Source organism: Dipodomys merriami, unplaced genomic scaffold (genome assembly GCF_024711535.1).
Source record: "Dipodomys merriami isolate MVZ:Mamm:240054 unplaced genomic scaffold, mDipMer1.0.p SCAF_11, whole genome shotgun sequence".
In the NCBI taxonomy this organism is placed as follows: domain Eukaryota; kingdom Metazoa; phylum Chordata; class Mammalia; order Rodentia; family Heteromyidae; genus Dipodomys; species Dipodomys merriami.
The window spans coordinates 19,543,245-19,559,966 of NW_027202382.1; the positions used below are offsets into that span (position 1 = coordinate 19,543,245).

The 16,722-nt window shown below is 37.9% G+C and overlaps 1 protein-coding gene across 2 annotated transcripts in view; it reads left to right on the forward strand.

Annotated features, from left to right (window-relative positions):
- Stx17 (syntaxin 17) overlaps nucleotides 1-16,722 on the forward strand; it is a 53,557-nt gene that overhangs the window by 14,604 nt on the left and 22,231 nt on the right. The window lies entirely within an intron of this gene.

Here is a 16,722-nt window from a genome sequence, read left to right on the forward strand (position 1 = left end):
CATATAACCTGAAAGTAATTTTTTTTTCTTCTTCTTTTCTTTTGTCGGTCGTGGGGCCTGAACTCTGGCCTGGGCGCTGTCCCTCAGCTCTTCAGCTGAAGGCTAGCTCTCTACCACTTGAGCCATAGTGCCACTTCTGGCTTTTTCTGCTTATGTGGCACTGAGGACTCAAACCCAGGGCCTCATGCATGCAAGGCAAGCACTCTACACTAAGCCACCTTTTCAGCCCCTGAAAATAATTTTTGATATTTTTAGTGGATCTGTTTTTTTGTTTTTGTTTTTTGTTTTTTCCAGTCCTAGGCCTTGAATTCTGGGCCTGGGAGCTGTCCCTGAGTTCCTTTTGCTCAAGGTTAGCACCCTACCACTTGTGCCACAATGCCACTTCCAGCTTTTTCTGATATTAGTTGGAAATGAGAGTTATATAGACTTTCCTGTCCTGGCTTGTTTCAAACTGTAATCCTCAGATCTCAGCCTCCTGAGTAGTTCGGATTACAGGCATGAGCCACTGGCGCCCAACTTGGTTCTATATTTTAACTACAACCTACTACATGAGTTTAGGTGGTATCAAGTCTTCTTACATGTGCTATGGGGCAATAATACTAGTTAATCGCTATTTATTCCTCACCCCCACAAGTATATTGATGGCTTTTTCCAGGTTATGGAGGATTTTAGATTTGGAATTTTTGAATTAGGGATGTACAGGCCTTTGTAGCTGAACCTTTTTTATGCACATTTGTTATTGTTTGTTTTGTTTTGTTTTGTCAGTAGTGGGACTTGAACTGTGGGCCTGGGCATTGTTCCTGAGCTCTTCAGCTCAAGGTGAGTGCTCTACCACTTGAGCCACAGTGCCACTTCCAGTTTTCTGGTGGTTAATTGGAGATAAGAGTTTCACGATCTGGGCATTGGTGACTCATGCCTGTAATTCTAGCTACTTGGGGCTAACATCTGAGGATCGCAATTTAAAGTCAGCCAGGGCAGGAAAGGGGATGAAATTCTCATCTCCAATAAACCACCAGAAAACCAAAAGTGGCTCAGTGGCTGAAGTGGTAGAGAGCTAGCCTTGAGCTGAAGAGCTGAGGGATGGCACTCAGGCCCAGAGTTCAAGCCCCATCACCGACAAAAAAAAAAAAAAAAGAGCCTCATGGACTTTCCTGCCCTGACTGGCTTTGAACCATGATCCTCAGATCTCAGCCTCCTGAGTAACTAGGATTACAGGCATAAGCCACCTATCCTTGGCTGTTTGTTTTTTTGGGGGGGTCCGGTCGTGGGGCCTGAACTCTGGGCCTGGGCGCTGTCCCTCAGCTCTTCAGCTCAAGGCTAGCGCTCTACCACTTGAGCCACAGCGCCACTTCCGGCTTTTTTCTTTTTGCTTATGTGGTGCTGGGGAATCGAACCCAGGGCCTCAGGCATGCAAGGCAAGCACTCTACCACTGAGCCACCTTCCCAGCCCCCTTGGCTGTTTTTAATGGTATATTTTAGTAGTAATTACTGACACATGTCATGAGTGTTTGTGTATTGTGTGTGTGTGTGTTGTGTGTGTGTGTGTGTGTGTGTGTGTGTGTGTGTGTGTGTGTGTTGTGTTAATATCAGTGCTTGAACTCAGGACCTAACACTCACTTGGTATTTTCACTCTTAGTTGGTATACCACTTGAGCCACACACCCACTTCTTTTTTTTTCTGTATATATTTTTTACTATAAAAATACTATGCAGAGGGGTTAGTTACATGAGTAAGGTAATAAGTATGTTTCCTATCAAGCATTGTTACCTCCTCCTTTGTTTTTCCCCATCCCTTCCCTCCCTACCTCCCCAACTACTTCCTTCCCTTCCCCACCCCAAGTTGTAAAGTTCTTTTTCAACAGTGTCTTGTACATCTCATTGTTACAATGGGTCAACCTGTATCCTTGTTTCAGCATTTTGTTATTTTCTTTCCCTTCCCCAAATTAGAAAAATGTACATACAAGATGCAGGGCACCAGAATCAAACACTGAAAACAGGGGTTATACCATGAGGGAAGGACATACAAAAGAAACAAAAAAATCACACGGTACATTATAAATATATTAAAAACAATAGCAAGAAAGATAAACCACTTGTGTCCCTATCTTGGGGTTCATTTTGCTTAGCATCATCTTACATGGTCATATGTACATAGCTTTTGAGCTTTTCTGCTTGTCCTAGACACATTCTAGTTGTTACAAATAATGGAAACCATGGGACCTATGTTTCTTTGAGTCTGGCTTACTTTACTTAATATAATTTTTTCCAGGTCTTTCCATTTCCTAACAATGGGGCAGACACACCCAGTTCCTGGTGGGCTTTTTTTTTTTTTTGGTTGACTAGTTGGACAGGCTGGCTTCAAACTGGGAGTCTCAGATATCAGTATTCTAAATAGCTAGGCTGATAAGCACCTGTAAATGCATATTTAAGAAGTATTGTTTCATGTTACCAAATTACCTCACAAATGATACCTTAACTTACACTATCATAAAAAGTGTTTTCCATGGGGGGAGGGGGGAGGCGGGGAAGGGAAGTGAAGGGTAAACAAAGGAGGAGGCTGCAATGCTTGGTAAGAAATGTATGCATTATCCTGCCCATGTAATTGTAGCCCCTCTGTACAGTATGTTCTCAAATAAAATAAAATACAATTAAAAAAAAAAGAAGAAGAAAAAAAAAAAAAGTGTTTTCCAGCCGGGCGCTGGTGGCTCACGCCTGTAATCCTAGCTACTCAGGAGGCTGAGATATGAGGATCGTGGTTCAAAGCCAGCCCAGGCAGGAGAGACCGTGAGACTCCTATCTCCAATAAACCACCAGAAAACCGGAAGTGGCGCTGTATCTCAAGTGGTAAAGCGCTCGCCTTGAGCTGAAGAGCTGAGGGACAGCGCCCAGGCCCAGAGTTCAAGCCCCACAACCGACCCAAAAAAAAAAGTGTTTTCCAAAGCTCTTACAGTATTGACATTACCCATTTTTTCAAATCTTTGTATTAAGATCATTTTACTTTTAATTTTTTTGCTTTGAAAAGTGAAAGTATTTTTACATTTGCTGTGAGCAATATTATTTCTTAATTGCTGTTTATGTTCCTCATGTTGATATCTTTTGTAAGAGCTCTTTTTAATTTGAAAGATACATGTCTTGGACTTTTGGTATGTGTTAGAAGTACTCTACTACTTATTTACCTTTTTCTTTTTTCTTTTTTTTTTATTGTGAAAATACTGTACAGCGGGGTTACAATTATATGGGCAAGATAATGAGTACATTTCTTATCAAGCATTGTAACCTCCTCATTTGTTTCCCTTTCCCATCCCTTCCCATCCTCCCCTGCCCCCCCATCCTCCCCCCCCCCCATATCTACCTTTTAAAAAGTTAAATTTTAGGGCTGGGAAGGTGGCTCAGTGGTAGAGCGCTTGCCTTGCATGCATGAGGCCGTGGGGTCGATTCCTCAGTACCACATAAGCAAAAAAGTGCTGTGGCTCAAGTGGTAGAGTGCTAGCTTTGAGCTGAAGAGCTGAGGGACAGTGTCCAGGCCCAGAGTTCAGGCCCCATGACCGGACAAAAAAAAGTTAAATTTTATTCTTTTAAATAATATGTGCATAGTTTAAAAAGCCAAATACCATTTGAGGTCTTATAGCACCCTACTGTTTTCCCTGTTCAAGTCCTGACAGGAACCATTTGGTCATAGTCCCCAGCATTTATTTATTACTAAGTAGTCATATAGACTGCTATTTCCTGAATAATTGTGTTTAGATATTATCTCCTCACTTCTTGCCATGGCAGATGGAGCTCTAACTTTCTATTTTGCTCTCCTTTCCGAGAGAGAGAGAGAGAGAGAGAGAGAGAGAGAGAGAGAGAGAGAGAGAGAGAGAGCGCATGCGCATGCACATGTATAATCTTTGTTTAAATTAGTACTCAATATCTCATTATTTTGATTATGAAAATATTGTTTTATTCTAAGCCAAATAGTGAAATACAGTACAGCCCTTTACTGTTTTCTATGTGAATAATTACTTCATTTTTAAATTGACTGAATTTCTGAGTTTGTGATTAACCTTGTTAAATGTGAGGTATCTCTATTGCATGTGGTCAGTAATATTTTGCATTTGTTCAGATATATCAGCTCTGTTTCATATTTTGAAAATTCCTTCCCAAATCCCTTCTTCACTCAGTTCTAGTGTGCACTCACTCCTTAGGTTGACTGCACAGCTACTAGGACTTCTCTGTGTGTTCCTCTGTGTTCCTGGGTATCATGTCTCCCTCCTTTTTTATTTGTTCATTATTTGGTTGGAATAGTACTTCAGGACCTAGGAGACAAACATTTTAGTAACTATGTGCCTAAAAATGCCTTTATTCTTCCCTCCCACCCAATTGATAAATCTACTAATATAGAATTCTATTTGGAATTCTCTTTCAGTATTAAAGTCTGTCCAGCTTTTTGTGTTCTAAAAAGCTGGAATCGTCTGATTTCCAGTCTTTTCATAGGAAGCCTTTTCTCTCCCTCCCTTTGGGAACTGTCATGATCTGTTTACCTTTGGTATTCTGAAATTTGATAATTATATGCATTGTGTTAAACCCTTCAATCTAAATAGATTTTTTTTTTTTTTGTTCATTAGTTGTGGGAAATTTCCTAAGGTTTTTTTTTTTTGGTTGGTTGTTGGGCTTGAACTCTGGGCTTGGGCACAGTCCCTCAGCTCTTCAGCTCTTCAGCTCAAGGCCAGCACTCTACCACTTGAGCTACAGCCCCACTTCCAGTTTTCTAGTGGTTTATTGGAGATAAGAGTTTCATGGACTTTCCTGCCCGGGCTGGCTTTGAACCACAATCCTCAGATCTCAGCCTCCTGAGTAGCTAGGATTACAGGGGTGAGCCACCAGCACCTGGCTTCTTAAGGTTTTTGTTTGTTTTTAAATAGTTTATTCTATTGTATTTTCTCTCTTTGCTGTTTCAATTTTTACAAGATATTTTCTTTTAAGAGTCAGCAGACTATGGCCATATTTAGATTTATTTGTTTACATTTATCTTTGGCTGCTTTCGCTATGGAGGCAGAGTTGAGTAGTTATTGCAGAGACCATATGACCTGCAAAGCCTAAGCCTTTGTCTGTCTTTAATGACCTCTTTAATGACTTTTTCCCTTTTTTAAATAATATTTTGTCCATAAGTGTAATTAATAGCTTCTTATATTTTTCTTTCTGTTTCTTTTTCTTTTTCTTTTGTCGGTCATGGGACTTGAACTCTGGGCCTGGGCGCTGTCCCTGCGCTCTTCAGCTCAAGGCTAGCGCTCTACCACTTGAGCTACAGCACCACTTCCAGCTTCCTGGTGGTTTCTTGGAGATAAGAGTTTCACGGACTTTCTTGCCTGGGCTGGCTTTGAACTTCAAGCCTCAGATCTCAGCCTCCTGAGTAGCTAGGATTACAGGCGTGAGCCACCAGCACCCGGCTGGCTTCTTATATTTTTCTGAGCCACTCAAAAGCTGATTGCTTGTCTCCTGGTACTTGTCACTTAAAGTTGCTTCTTCAAGCTGGTATCTACTTGGCAGTGTCCCTGAAAATCAACTATCTGGAGGTTGCCCTGATTGAGAATGAATTCCTCATTCCCTCTCTAGGGCAGGTACATCTTCATCTTTTCAAACTATAAAAAGTCTAGATGAAGGCCATCAGGCTTTTAATGTTCAGTACAGGCTTTTTCACAAATCCATTTCTACCCCTGTACCTAATGTTTCTGAATGTAGAGTTATTGTCGAAAGACTGCAGTCCCCTTCACGTTAGTATATCTGCAGTATGGTGAACACATTGAGATGGGCTCACTAAACAAGTACAGGTAATCATTAGGAAAGGTTACCAGTTTAGGAAGATATTAGTATCTTAGAAAGTGGGAAGAGATTGATTTGAGATTTATATGAAAACATTGAAAGATTGATTTTGAGATTCAGAGGAAAACATTACTTATCTGTCCATGCATATATTTTTACTGCTTACAATTCAATTATAGGCCTAAAGAATAGAAACTATGTCTGTCATTCCACAAAACCTGGTACCAGTCAAGATTCAGTGTTTATTGAGTGGTATTTAGTATGTTAATGTTAATAACATTTTTACCATCTTCACTGCTTAATATATCATTAAAAATCACATTTGTTTGAGATATTGGCTATAAAAAATTATTTGCTTACTGTTTTAAAAAGTATATATTACATTATTAATCTCCATCTAGCACAAAAGATTTATTTGTACCATTAAAATAATGAGATCAAAACCATTGTTTGATATAGGTATTTGCTTAGTTTTATTCATGTTGCTTCTGAATTTTATACAGGCTTGTTCTTTGCTAATTTGTGCAAAAGCTATTTTTGCAGAAATAATTTCATGAAGTTATTGTAGATTTTCCAAATTTGTTATTATTATTGGATTTATGTAAGAACTATGTTTTCACTTGTGTTATGGCCTTTTTGAGAAAAAGAATTTTTCTCAACTTAAATGCAATCTAATTTGTCTGTCTTTTATGGCTCTCGTGTGTGTGTGTGTGTGTGTGTGTGTGTGTGTGTGTGTGTGTGTGTGTGTGTGTGACAGAGAGAGAGAGAGAGAGAGAGAGATCTTAGGAAATACCCTAAGATCAACAAAAAGATAAACAAAAATTTTCTTTATTTGATTAATCGCTTCTTAGCTACCTTACAATCTGGAGAACAGAGCAAGAAGAGAGACAGAGAGACAGACAGACAAAAACAGACACAGAGACACCAGAGCGAGACATATGGAGTAATTATACTATCAATACCGTAGAGTAGTAGATAATACAAATAAGAACAGTCTAGTTTTACTTTAATTAAATAATTATGACTCTGGAACCCTTAATAGCGAATTATATGATGTCTAGAATGAGTTTACTCTTCACTATTTAAATGTTTACAAGTGGACTTGTACCCTGTGTTTGAAAAGAAATCAGATCAAATTAATTATTATAATACCAACTGTTTTCTGCTATACACAATTTGCTTTCAGAATTACTTGTTGTAAAAACACATTAGGAATCTTAAGTCAATATTTAACTACAGCCAAGATATGCATAGCCACTCATCTTTTAATCATTAAATACATAATTAGCCATTTTTAGAATTTTTAATTAACTTAGAATAATTACTTTTTATAATTATCATCATTATATGTAGGTACATATTTGAATATGTTTTTTAATTTTTAGACAGGAATTTGAGGATATATGTGAGAAAGAATCTGTAGTCATTAAATTATGAGATAGAGAGAATTGTCCTTATTTTTTGAAAGTTTTGCCACAATTTACTTTATTTACTGTAAAACTTATTAACACTGAGTTTATGTACTTTCTTTTTTAAAGTTGAGATATTGATCTAACTTGTGGATACTTCAGCAAATATTTGAAATTTGGTATATCTGCTTTTGTGGTCCTGTTATTAAGAACAGAAACATACACATTTGCTGTTCAAGTAGAAATACGGCTATGTTCAAAGGTAAATTTTTATTCTCATAGGTCTTGTATTTGGAGAGAATCAAGTACAGAGATTAGGGATTTTATTTTTTTGTTAAAATATTTTTATCAACGCATAATACTTGTACATTTTTATGGGACACTGTTTTGAAACTGCAAGTAAAATAGGCTTAACAATTCTTTTCTCTGGAAAAAGAAAAGATTGCATAAAGGAAGATTTTTGTGATCAAAATTTGAAACTAAGCAAAAGTATTAGGAATTGTTGCGTTTGTAATTCACTGAAGAACATTAACTGGGCTTTGTAGAAATCCTTGCTTTGTCTTCGAAGTAGTGATGGTGTGCACCTTGTTGAGAACAGATTTCTGATATATTAGCTCCTGATTTAGTAGATATCAGAACCACATTTACAAAGATGTTGCAGAGAGACTATCCAGTTTCATAAGTATTATAAACAACAATAAGATCAGCCTTGGAATTTATGACTTTTGTGATTTTTACAAGGAGAAATATAGAACACTTGAGCTATCTATTTTTAATTTACAAGAATGTATTTAAAAGGGAATAGTTAGCCAGGTGCTGGTGGCTCATGCCTGTAATCCTACCTATTCAGAAAACTGAGATCTGAGGACCAAGGTTTGAAGATAGCCCAGGCAAGAAAATCTATGACTTTTTTTCTAATTAACTGGCAAAAAAGCCAGAAGTGAAAATTAAAAGATTTGTATGATCTGAAGAGAAAGCAAGAAAACATACTAGATGTTTAAAAAAAAACAACACTGTGGCTGGGAAGTTGGCTTAGTGGTTGAGTGCTTGTCTATCATGCATGAAGCCTTGGGTTAGATTCCTCTGTCCACATAAATAGAAAAAGCTGGAAGTAGCATTATTCTTGAGCAAAAGAAGCTCAGGGATAATGCCCAGGTCCCGAGTTCAAGTCCCAGGACTTGCAAAAGAAATACACCGGGACATGATAAATTGTACAGGTCTCTAGGCATTCACACACAGTGAGACCAAAGGAGGATATTCTTAGGAGAGGATCACAAAGGAACAATATCTATGTGCATCTGATCATATAAATTAATATTTATCTAAATGAACTCCAGGAAATGTCTCTGTCTTTGTTGCTGTTTTTGTTCTCATTTCTTTTTGTCTTGTTTATCTGTCTTTGGGAGGGTAAGGAGGGGTACAGAAATTGTGGGACAAAGAGTAAACAATGTAACCAGTTGTTCTCACTAGTCACTGTGTTGAAAAAGAACATTACAATTTGTGGGTGGATTTAGGCGGGAACATCTAGGAGAGAGGGAGGGAGGGGTCACTGGTTCAAAAAGAAATGTACTCGAATGTGAGTTGTGTAATTATTACCCCTCTGTACGTTACCTTTACAATAACAATAAATAAAATTGAAAAATATAGAAAAAAGAAAAGGCCACGGGGGGCAGAGGGGGAGGAGGAGAAAAAGAAATGTATTCATTATCTGATTTTTGTAACTACTCTGTGTGTCACCTTTATAATAACATTTAAAAGGTGCATTAAAAAATGCCAGAAGTGGAGCTGCCGCTCAAGTGGTAGAACACCACACCCTTGAGTGGAAGAAACTACATCACAGAGCTCAGGGCCTAAGTTCAAGCCCCAGTACTAGCACACAAAAATATCAATAAAATTAAACAATAAAAGGGAATATTGATGAGAAAGAGAGGCAATGAGGAAGAGAGTGAAGAATAGTAGTAGGATCTAAGATAGAAGTTCAGAAAAAAGAAGAAAAGATTAGGAGAATAAGGCAAGGAAGAGAATGGAAGCAAAAACTAAAGTGTAAATTCCAAAATAAGTGTTGTTAAATGTAAATTTACATTTTTAGATTATTGTGAGCTTCAGAGAAATGTAGTTCCTTTCAAATCTTATTTATTAATTTTTTGTGAAAGTGCTAGGAAAGTTGATTAGGAAAAAAAATACACTTTCAAAAAACTGAAAGTAGGTCATCTTTATGAGCTGAATTTTTAAGATTTACTGCCCTGGGACCTCTTCTACAATTGGCATAGGTTCTATGGAATCTTAGGGTAGAAATAAAATCTAAGGCACTATCAATTGTAAAACATACCATTATTTTATGTATCTTTAAGACAGAAAAAGGAGCCATAACTATGGAACCATGGCTTGGTTCTTTTTTGTTTTGTTTTGTTTTGTTTTTATCATCTACTGTAAGACATATTCCAGTTTCAGTGATGTTGAAATGTGGAAAAGATGCTTTCTAAAATAGATGAGATACAGTATTGAGAAGGGTTTTCTTTCCTAATCTATTCTTTCTATTTAGTATGTTCTGTTTTCACAAGATTACTTTTCAAAGACGATTCTAATCTCTTCTCCTTCATGAACCCTATCTAAATTCTTTATAGTAAGATACATTTCAAGTTTCCTTTGAGCTTGTTTTGTTTCATGGCCCATTTTAATTTTAAGTTTCTCCTTAATAGGAAATCAAGAGTAAAATAGGAGTTAAGCAGTTCAGCTTTCTCGGCATCATCTGTTAACATTATACCATCTGCCCCAGCAGTAGGCCAAACCTTCTTTTTTGTTCTTGCTCTACATGTAGTTTTTAAAATCCTTTTTATTGTTCTTAACATTTCCACCAGCCTCCGCTCATTCTGGTTATCTTTACTTCCATGATTTTTTCTTTGTTTCACACCACTCTTTTGTATTCACATGTCTTTCTTTTCATCCAGACCTTCTTTTTTGGACAAGCTTTAAAACAAATTCTCAAATTTCCTATAGTATATTTTACATTATCATATTAGATTCCGCAGATGCCATTTTTTCTTTCTATTGAGATTAATTTGTTTTTATAGTGCAGAAATTCATATTTTAGAAGCTGAAACTCTTTAAAATAACCCTATCATTAAAAACAAAAAAAGGACTGGGTGCCGGTGACTCACGCCTATAACACTACCTACTCAGGAGGCTGAGATCTGAGGATCATGGTTAGCAGCTGGCCTATGCAGAAAAGTTCCCAGGAGACTCTTATCTCCAATTAACCACTCAAAAACTGGAAGTGATGCTGTTGCTCAAGTGGTAGAGCCCTAACCTTGAGTACAAAGAGGCTCATGTATAGCACTAGGCTTTGAGTATAAGCCCCACAGCTGACCAAAAAAAAAAAAAAAAAGAAAACATGGTAATATAATTTTTTGTTATGGCATCATACAATGATTATTCTTTAAACTTGATTAAATTGACTTTCTCACAAAATCCCTAATCCCAGCATACCTTTTGCTAACTGTTAAGCTAGATGACATGGTGCTTTCTTGTAAGAATCATTTCTTCTTCACTGTTTTATGTTCTTGTGTTAGAGAATTAATTTGCAAAGAGTAATGCCTTTCATAACTCCAACTAATGAAAGAAGAAAGATTTCATGTGCTAATGACTACTACTATGACCGTATAAGAATTTTAGTGGGTTTTTGGGGGCTGGGAAGATGGCTCAGTGGTAGAGTGCTTGCCTTGCATGCTCAAGGCCCTGGGTTCGATTCCTCAGCACCACATAAGCAAAAAGAAAAAAGCTGGAAGTGGCACTGTGGCTCAAGTGGTAGAGCACTAGCCTTGAGCTGAAGAGCTGAGGGACAGCACACGGGCCCAGAGTTCAGGCCCATGACTGGACCAAAAAAAAAAAAAAAAAAAGAATTTTAGTTGGTTTTTCTTTGTTTTTGTTGGTCAGGGGCTTGAACTCTGGGCTGGGCACTGTCCCTGAGCTCCTCAGCTCACGGCAAGCACTCTACCACTTGAGCCACGGCACCACTTCCTGTTTTCTGGTGGTTAATTGGACATAAGAGTCTTACAGCCTTTCCTGGCTTTTCCTGCTCCGGCTAGCTTTGAAATGCAATCCTCAGATCTCAGCCTCCTCAGTAGCTACGATTACAGGTGTGAGCCATTGATACCCAACTTTAGTTGGGCTTATAATAGCTCATGATCCCTTTTTTTTTGTTGGCTGGTACTGGGATTGGAACTCAGGGCCTTATACTTCTGAGGCAGGTGCTCTTACTGCTGAGCCATGCCTCCACAGCCCTGAATTTTGCTAGTTATTTTTTAGGTAAGTGTCTTGCTTTACTGTCTGGGCATGCACCTAAATACAATCCACATATGTTAAACTTCCTGTGTGGCAGAGGTAACAGGTGTATACTACTTGTCCAGCTTTTCATTGAAAAGGAGATCTTGAAAACTTTTCTGCCCAACTGGCCTTGAACCTAAATTCAATCTTAGCCTCCTAGATGGAAGTATAGTGAGATACCAATGCCCAGCCAGAATTTTCTAGTTTCTTGAGATAGATATTCACTTTACTAACTCCTACTTTTCTAATGTTTATGCAGTTAGATACATTTCTTTTTTTTTTCTTTTTTTTCTTTTTTTTTTTGTCTGTCATGGGGCTTGAACTCTGGGCCTGAACGCTGCTCAAGGCTAGCATTCTACCACTTAAGCTACAGCACCACTTCTGGTTTTGTGGTGGTTTATTGGAGATAAGAGTTTCACGGCCTTCCTTGCCCGGGCTGGTTTTGAACCGCAATCCTCAGATCTCAGCCTCCTAAATAGCTAGGATTATAGGCATGAGCCACTGGCTCCCAGCAAGTTAGAGATATTTCTAACTACTGTTTTAGCTGGCTACAAGTTTTAATATGCATTACTATTAATATGTACTTAATATGCATTACTTTCCATTCAGTTGAAAATATTTTTTATTTCCATTATAATTTTTTAAATTTTTAAATTTTTATTATAGCAGTGATATTGAGGGGTTACAGTTACATAGGTTAGGAAATGAGTACATTTCTTTCTGCGCAGTACCATCTCTTCCCTCATTTTCTCCCAGTTTTTTCCCTCCTGAACCCCATCCCCCACAAAATGTAGAGTTCATTTTTAGCATATCCAGGGAGCATCACTGCTGAATTAGTTCACACTTTATGCCACCATTTCAGTGCTTCCTCTTTCCCTCCCCCAGACAGATAAACTGGTATGCAAGATAAAAAGCATAGAAATAAAAAACAATGACAAAAGGGGAAAACAAAACAACAAAAAACAAAAAGTAAAATAAAACCTCTTGTTTCCATTTTGTAAAGCGCATTTCAATCAACACTTTTTTTTTTTGGCCAGTCTTGGGGCTTGAACTCAGAGCCTGGGCACTGTCCCCTGAGCTTCTTTTGCTCAAGACAAGCACTCTACCACTTGAGCCATAGCACCACTACTGGCTTTTTCTGTTTATGTCATACTGAGGAATGGAACCCAGGGCTTTATGCATGCTAGGCCAGCCCTCTACCACTGCGCCACCTTCCCAGCCCCAACGTCATTTTATATGATCATCTACACATAGTTATTGAACCTTTGTGGTCCTCTCCTAAGACTGTCCTCCTTTGGCCTCACTGTGTGAATGTTTAGAGTCCTGTTTAATTTATCATGTCCAAGTGTTTATTTGTAGATTTATAGGCACATTCTAATGACTACAAATGAGGGAAACCATGGAACCTATCTTTCTTTGGGTCTGGCCTATTTCCCTTGCTATAATTTCTTTAGTGACTTATGTACTATTTATAAGTGTTTTCCTTTATATAGGCAAGTCATGTATGTAGATATATTTTCATTAATTATTGCAAGTTTGGTTTTATTATGGTCAGATTACATGGCCTGCATAATGCTAATATTTTTTAAATTTGTGAAATTTTAAGACAAATTAATTTTTATACATTTTTACATGTATATTGTATGTTCTTTTGTTGTTCCATGTAACTTACATCAGGTATATGTTCATTTTGTTTAGCCCATGTGCGCTGCTAATTACTGAAAGGTGCTAAATAAAATCTTTGATTTTAATTATGGATTTAATTTTTTTCTTTGTAGTTTTGCCAACATTTGTATTATACATTATTTTTATATATTATTTATATATACTTAAATATAAATTAATATATACATATAGCGGCTATGCTATTAGGCATGATCAACTTCAGAATTATATATTCCTGGTAAGGGTATTATTATTGTTATTGTAAAGTGATTCTTCTTTATTTCTAGTAATATTTTTGGCTTTAAAGTCTATTTTCTATAATATTAATGTTGCTATAGCAAGTTTTCTTTGTAGAGGAGTGTTCCAGTTTATGTAGCGTATCTTCACTCATTTACTTTGAACTGTTTGGTGCTTTTAAAAAAAACCTTATAATGTTTTATTTCTATGAAGCATCTTGTAATTCAGAGGTATTAATTTGTGATATACTTTATAGAAAATGTAGCACATCTGCCATGTATATAGTATAAAAGTCATGTGTACAGCACATATTTGGTGCTCATGTCATAATTTTAAGGGAAGCCAGTTTTCCTAATTTCCAAGATTCTTTTCTAAGTTGTTAGAGGTTAACTTGTTTCTTTCTTTTTTTTATTTTATTTTATTTTATTTTATTTATCGGTCATGGGGCTTGAACTCTGGGCCTGAGCGCTGTCCCTCAGCTCTTCAGCTCAAGGCTAGCGCTTTACCATTTGAGCTACAGCACCACTTCCCGTTTTCTGGTGGTTTATTGAAAGTCTCATGGTCTTTCCTGCCCAGGCTGACTTTGAACCGCGATCCTCAGATCTCAGCCTCCTGAGTAGCTAGGATTACAGGCGTGAGCCACCAGCGCCCAGCAGTAACTTGTTTCTTTCAAAGCAGTTAATACAACATTTCTCAAAGAGGTTTTGAAAAACACCTATACATTTTAAGAGGTTTTAAATGATTTTTTTATATAATTTAAGGTAATAAGACTTTGATTTGAAGACTAATCCCAAAATGATTCAATGATTCAATGATAGAAGATTCAGCAAAACTGTAAAGTCAAGGACATATCATAGTTCTGACCTTTAGTGGACTCCCATATAAAATAAGAAGCCCACTTCTCCCCCCTCACAACAGTAGTTAAAGTAAGATAATTGGTGCTTGTTTTATTTTTTGTTTTTATTTTTATTTGTATTTTTTGTCAGTCATGGGGCCTGAACTCTGGGCCTGGGCGCTGTCCCTCAGCTCTTCAACTCAAGGCTTGCGCTCTACCACTTGAGCCATAGCACCACTTCTGGCTTTTTCTGCTTATGTGGTGCCGAGGAATTGAACCCAAGGCCTCATGCATGCAAGACAAGCACTCTACCACTGAGCCACCTTCCCAGCCCCTAGTGTTTGTTTTAAAAGCACCTCATTTTTTAAAAATGTCACCTTTTTTATTTTATTAGTTATACAAATGTCTTTCAACTTAACAAGTCAGATTATGGGTAAAATGCACTTTGATCAATGCCACCCCTTTCATCATTCTCCCCCATCATTTGTTTTCTATTTCACTCTGAAAGTTTTTTTTTTTTGTTGGTGGTGGTCGTGGGTCTTGAACTCTGGGCCTGGGCGCTGTCCCTGAGATCTTCAGCGCATGGCTAGCGCCCTACCACTTGAGCCACAGCACCACCTCCAGTTTTCTGGTGGTTTATTGGAGATAAGAGTCTCAGGGACTTTCCTGCCCAGGCTGGCTTTGAATTGCGATCCTCAGATCTCAGCCTCCTGAGTAGCTAGGATGACAGGCGTGAGCCACCAGCGTCCAGCCTACTTTTTCTTTTTTTTTAAACATGGTCTTATACAGTTTTCTCCACAAACTTATGCTTGTTGGTTTTCAGAGAGGGCCTCACCATAAATCCCATGCTGGCTTGGAACTTGCTATATATCTCAGGCTAGCCTTGAACTTATGATCCTTGTGCCTCAACCTCCAAACTGTTGGGGTTCGGGCAGGAGCCTCCGCGCCACTTTTACACAGTTTCTTTAGATTTACTTTTATAGTTTCTGGGTTTTTTAAACACCTTAGACTATACCAAAAAAACTCAATTTATTGAATTATTTCCTTGGACACTTACCTTAAAATTATACGGTGCTCATTGTTTTCTTATAAACTTTATGTTGCGGTGTGTGTCTGTGTGTGTGTTTCCGTTGGACACTTACCTTAAAATTATACGGTGCTCATTGTTTTCTTATAAACTTTATGTTGCGGGTGTGTGTGTGTGTGTGTGTGTGTGTGTCCTGGGGCTTGAACTCAAGGCCTGGGTGCTGTCCTTGAGCTTTATGCTCAAGGCTAGCGCTACCACTTGAAGATTTTTTTTTGTTTTTTGGATGGTTAATAGGAGATAAGAGACTCTCTGGCTTTCATACCCAATTTGGTTTTAAATGGTCATCCTCAGATCTCAGCCTATTAAGTGGCTAGGATTAAAAACATGATCACTGGTGCCTGGCTCTTTCCCTATCCCGTCAGTCATGGGGCCTGGACTCCCGTGGGTGCTGTCCCTGAGCTGTTGTCTTCAAGGCTAGCACCCTACCACTTTGAGCCTTAGCTCCACTTGCCATTTTCTGGTGATTAATTGGAGTTAAGAGTCTCACAGACTTTCCTGCCCAGCAGTGCCTGGCTCTTTATGATGCTTTTCATCATTCCCAATTGTGAAACTCTAAGGTTTTATTGTTATATCTTTAAACACAAAAAGTTTGGCTTTATAGACCCCATTTTTACTTCACTGTATCAGGCACCCATTTTTATGCTTCTATTGTCCATTTTTTTCTGCTGTTTAATTTGTGTATGTTATATATTGCCTTATGTGGTTGGTTCTCTCTGATTGGTGGACATTGTATTTGAAATTTTATTTGTAGAGATTGAAATTAGGGGTGAGATTGTCTCTTGACAGGATATTACTTAGCTTCTTTTAGCTTCTTTTAACTTTCTAAGGTTATCTTTATATGGTTTGGAGTGTAAAGTTTTTGAGCACATTATAAGAAATTGGAAATCAGTCTTCAGTTCATAGAAAGGCTGGTTTATGTCAGGATATGATAAAATTCCAACCTAAAGCAACAAGAGTCTTATTCTTAGGATATCTTTTGTTGTTGTTGGTAGCAGGGCCTGAACTCTGGGCCTGGGCATTATCCCTCAGCTCTTCAGTTCAAGGCTAGTGCTCTACCACTTGAGCCACAGGGCCACTTCTGGTTTCTTCATGGTTAATTGGAGATAAGAGTCTCACGGAGTTTCCTGCCTCAGCTGGCTTTGAACCTTTATTCTCAGATCTTAGCCTCCTGAGTAGCTAGGATTATAGGCGTGAGCCACGGGCACTCGGTTCTTAGGATATCTTAATATTGAATATTTACTCCAAGTTTTGTGAGTTTGCACTCTGGTATGAAAATGTGGCCCCAAAGTAAGGACTCATTTTTCTAGGTTCCATTTTTGCCCAATTCTTGTCTTAAAAATTACCTATTGTCTTGTTTGCTTCTTG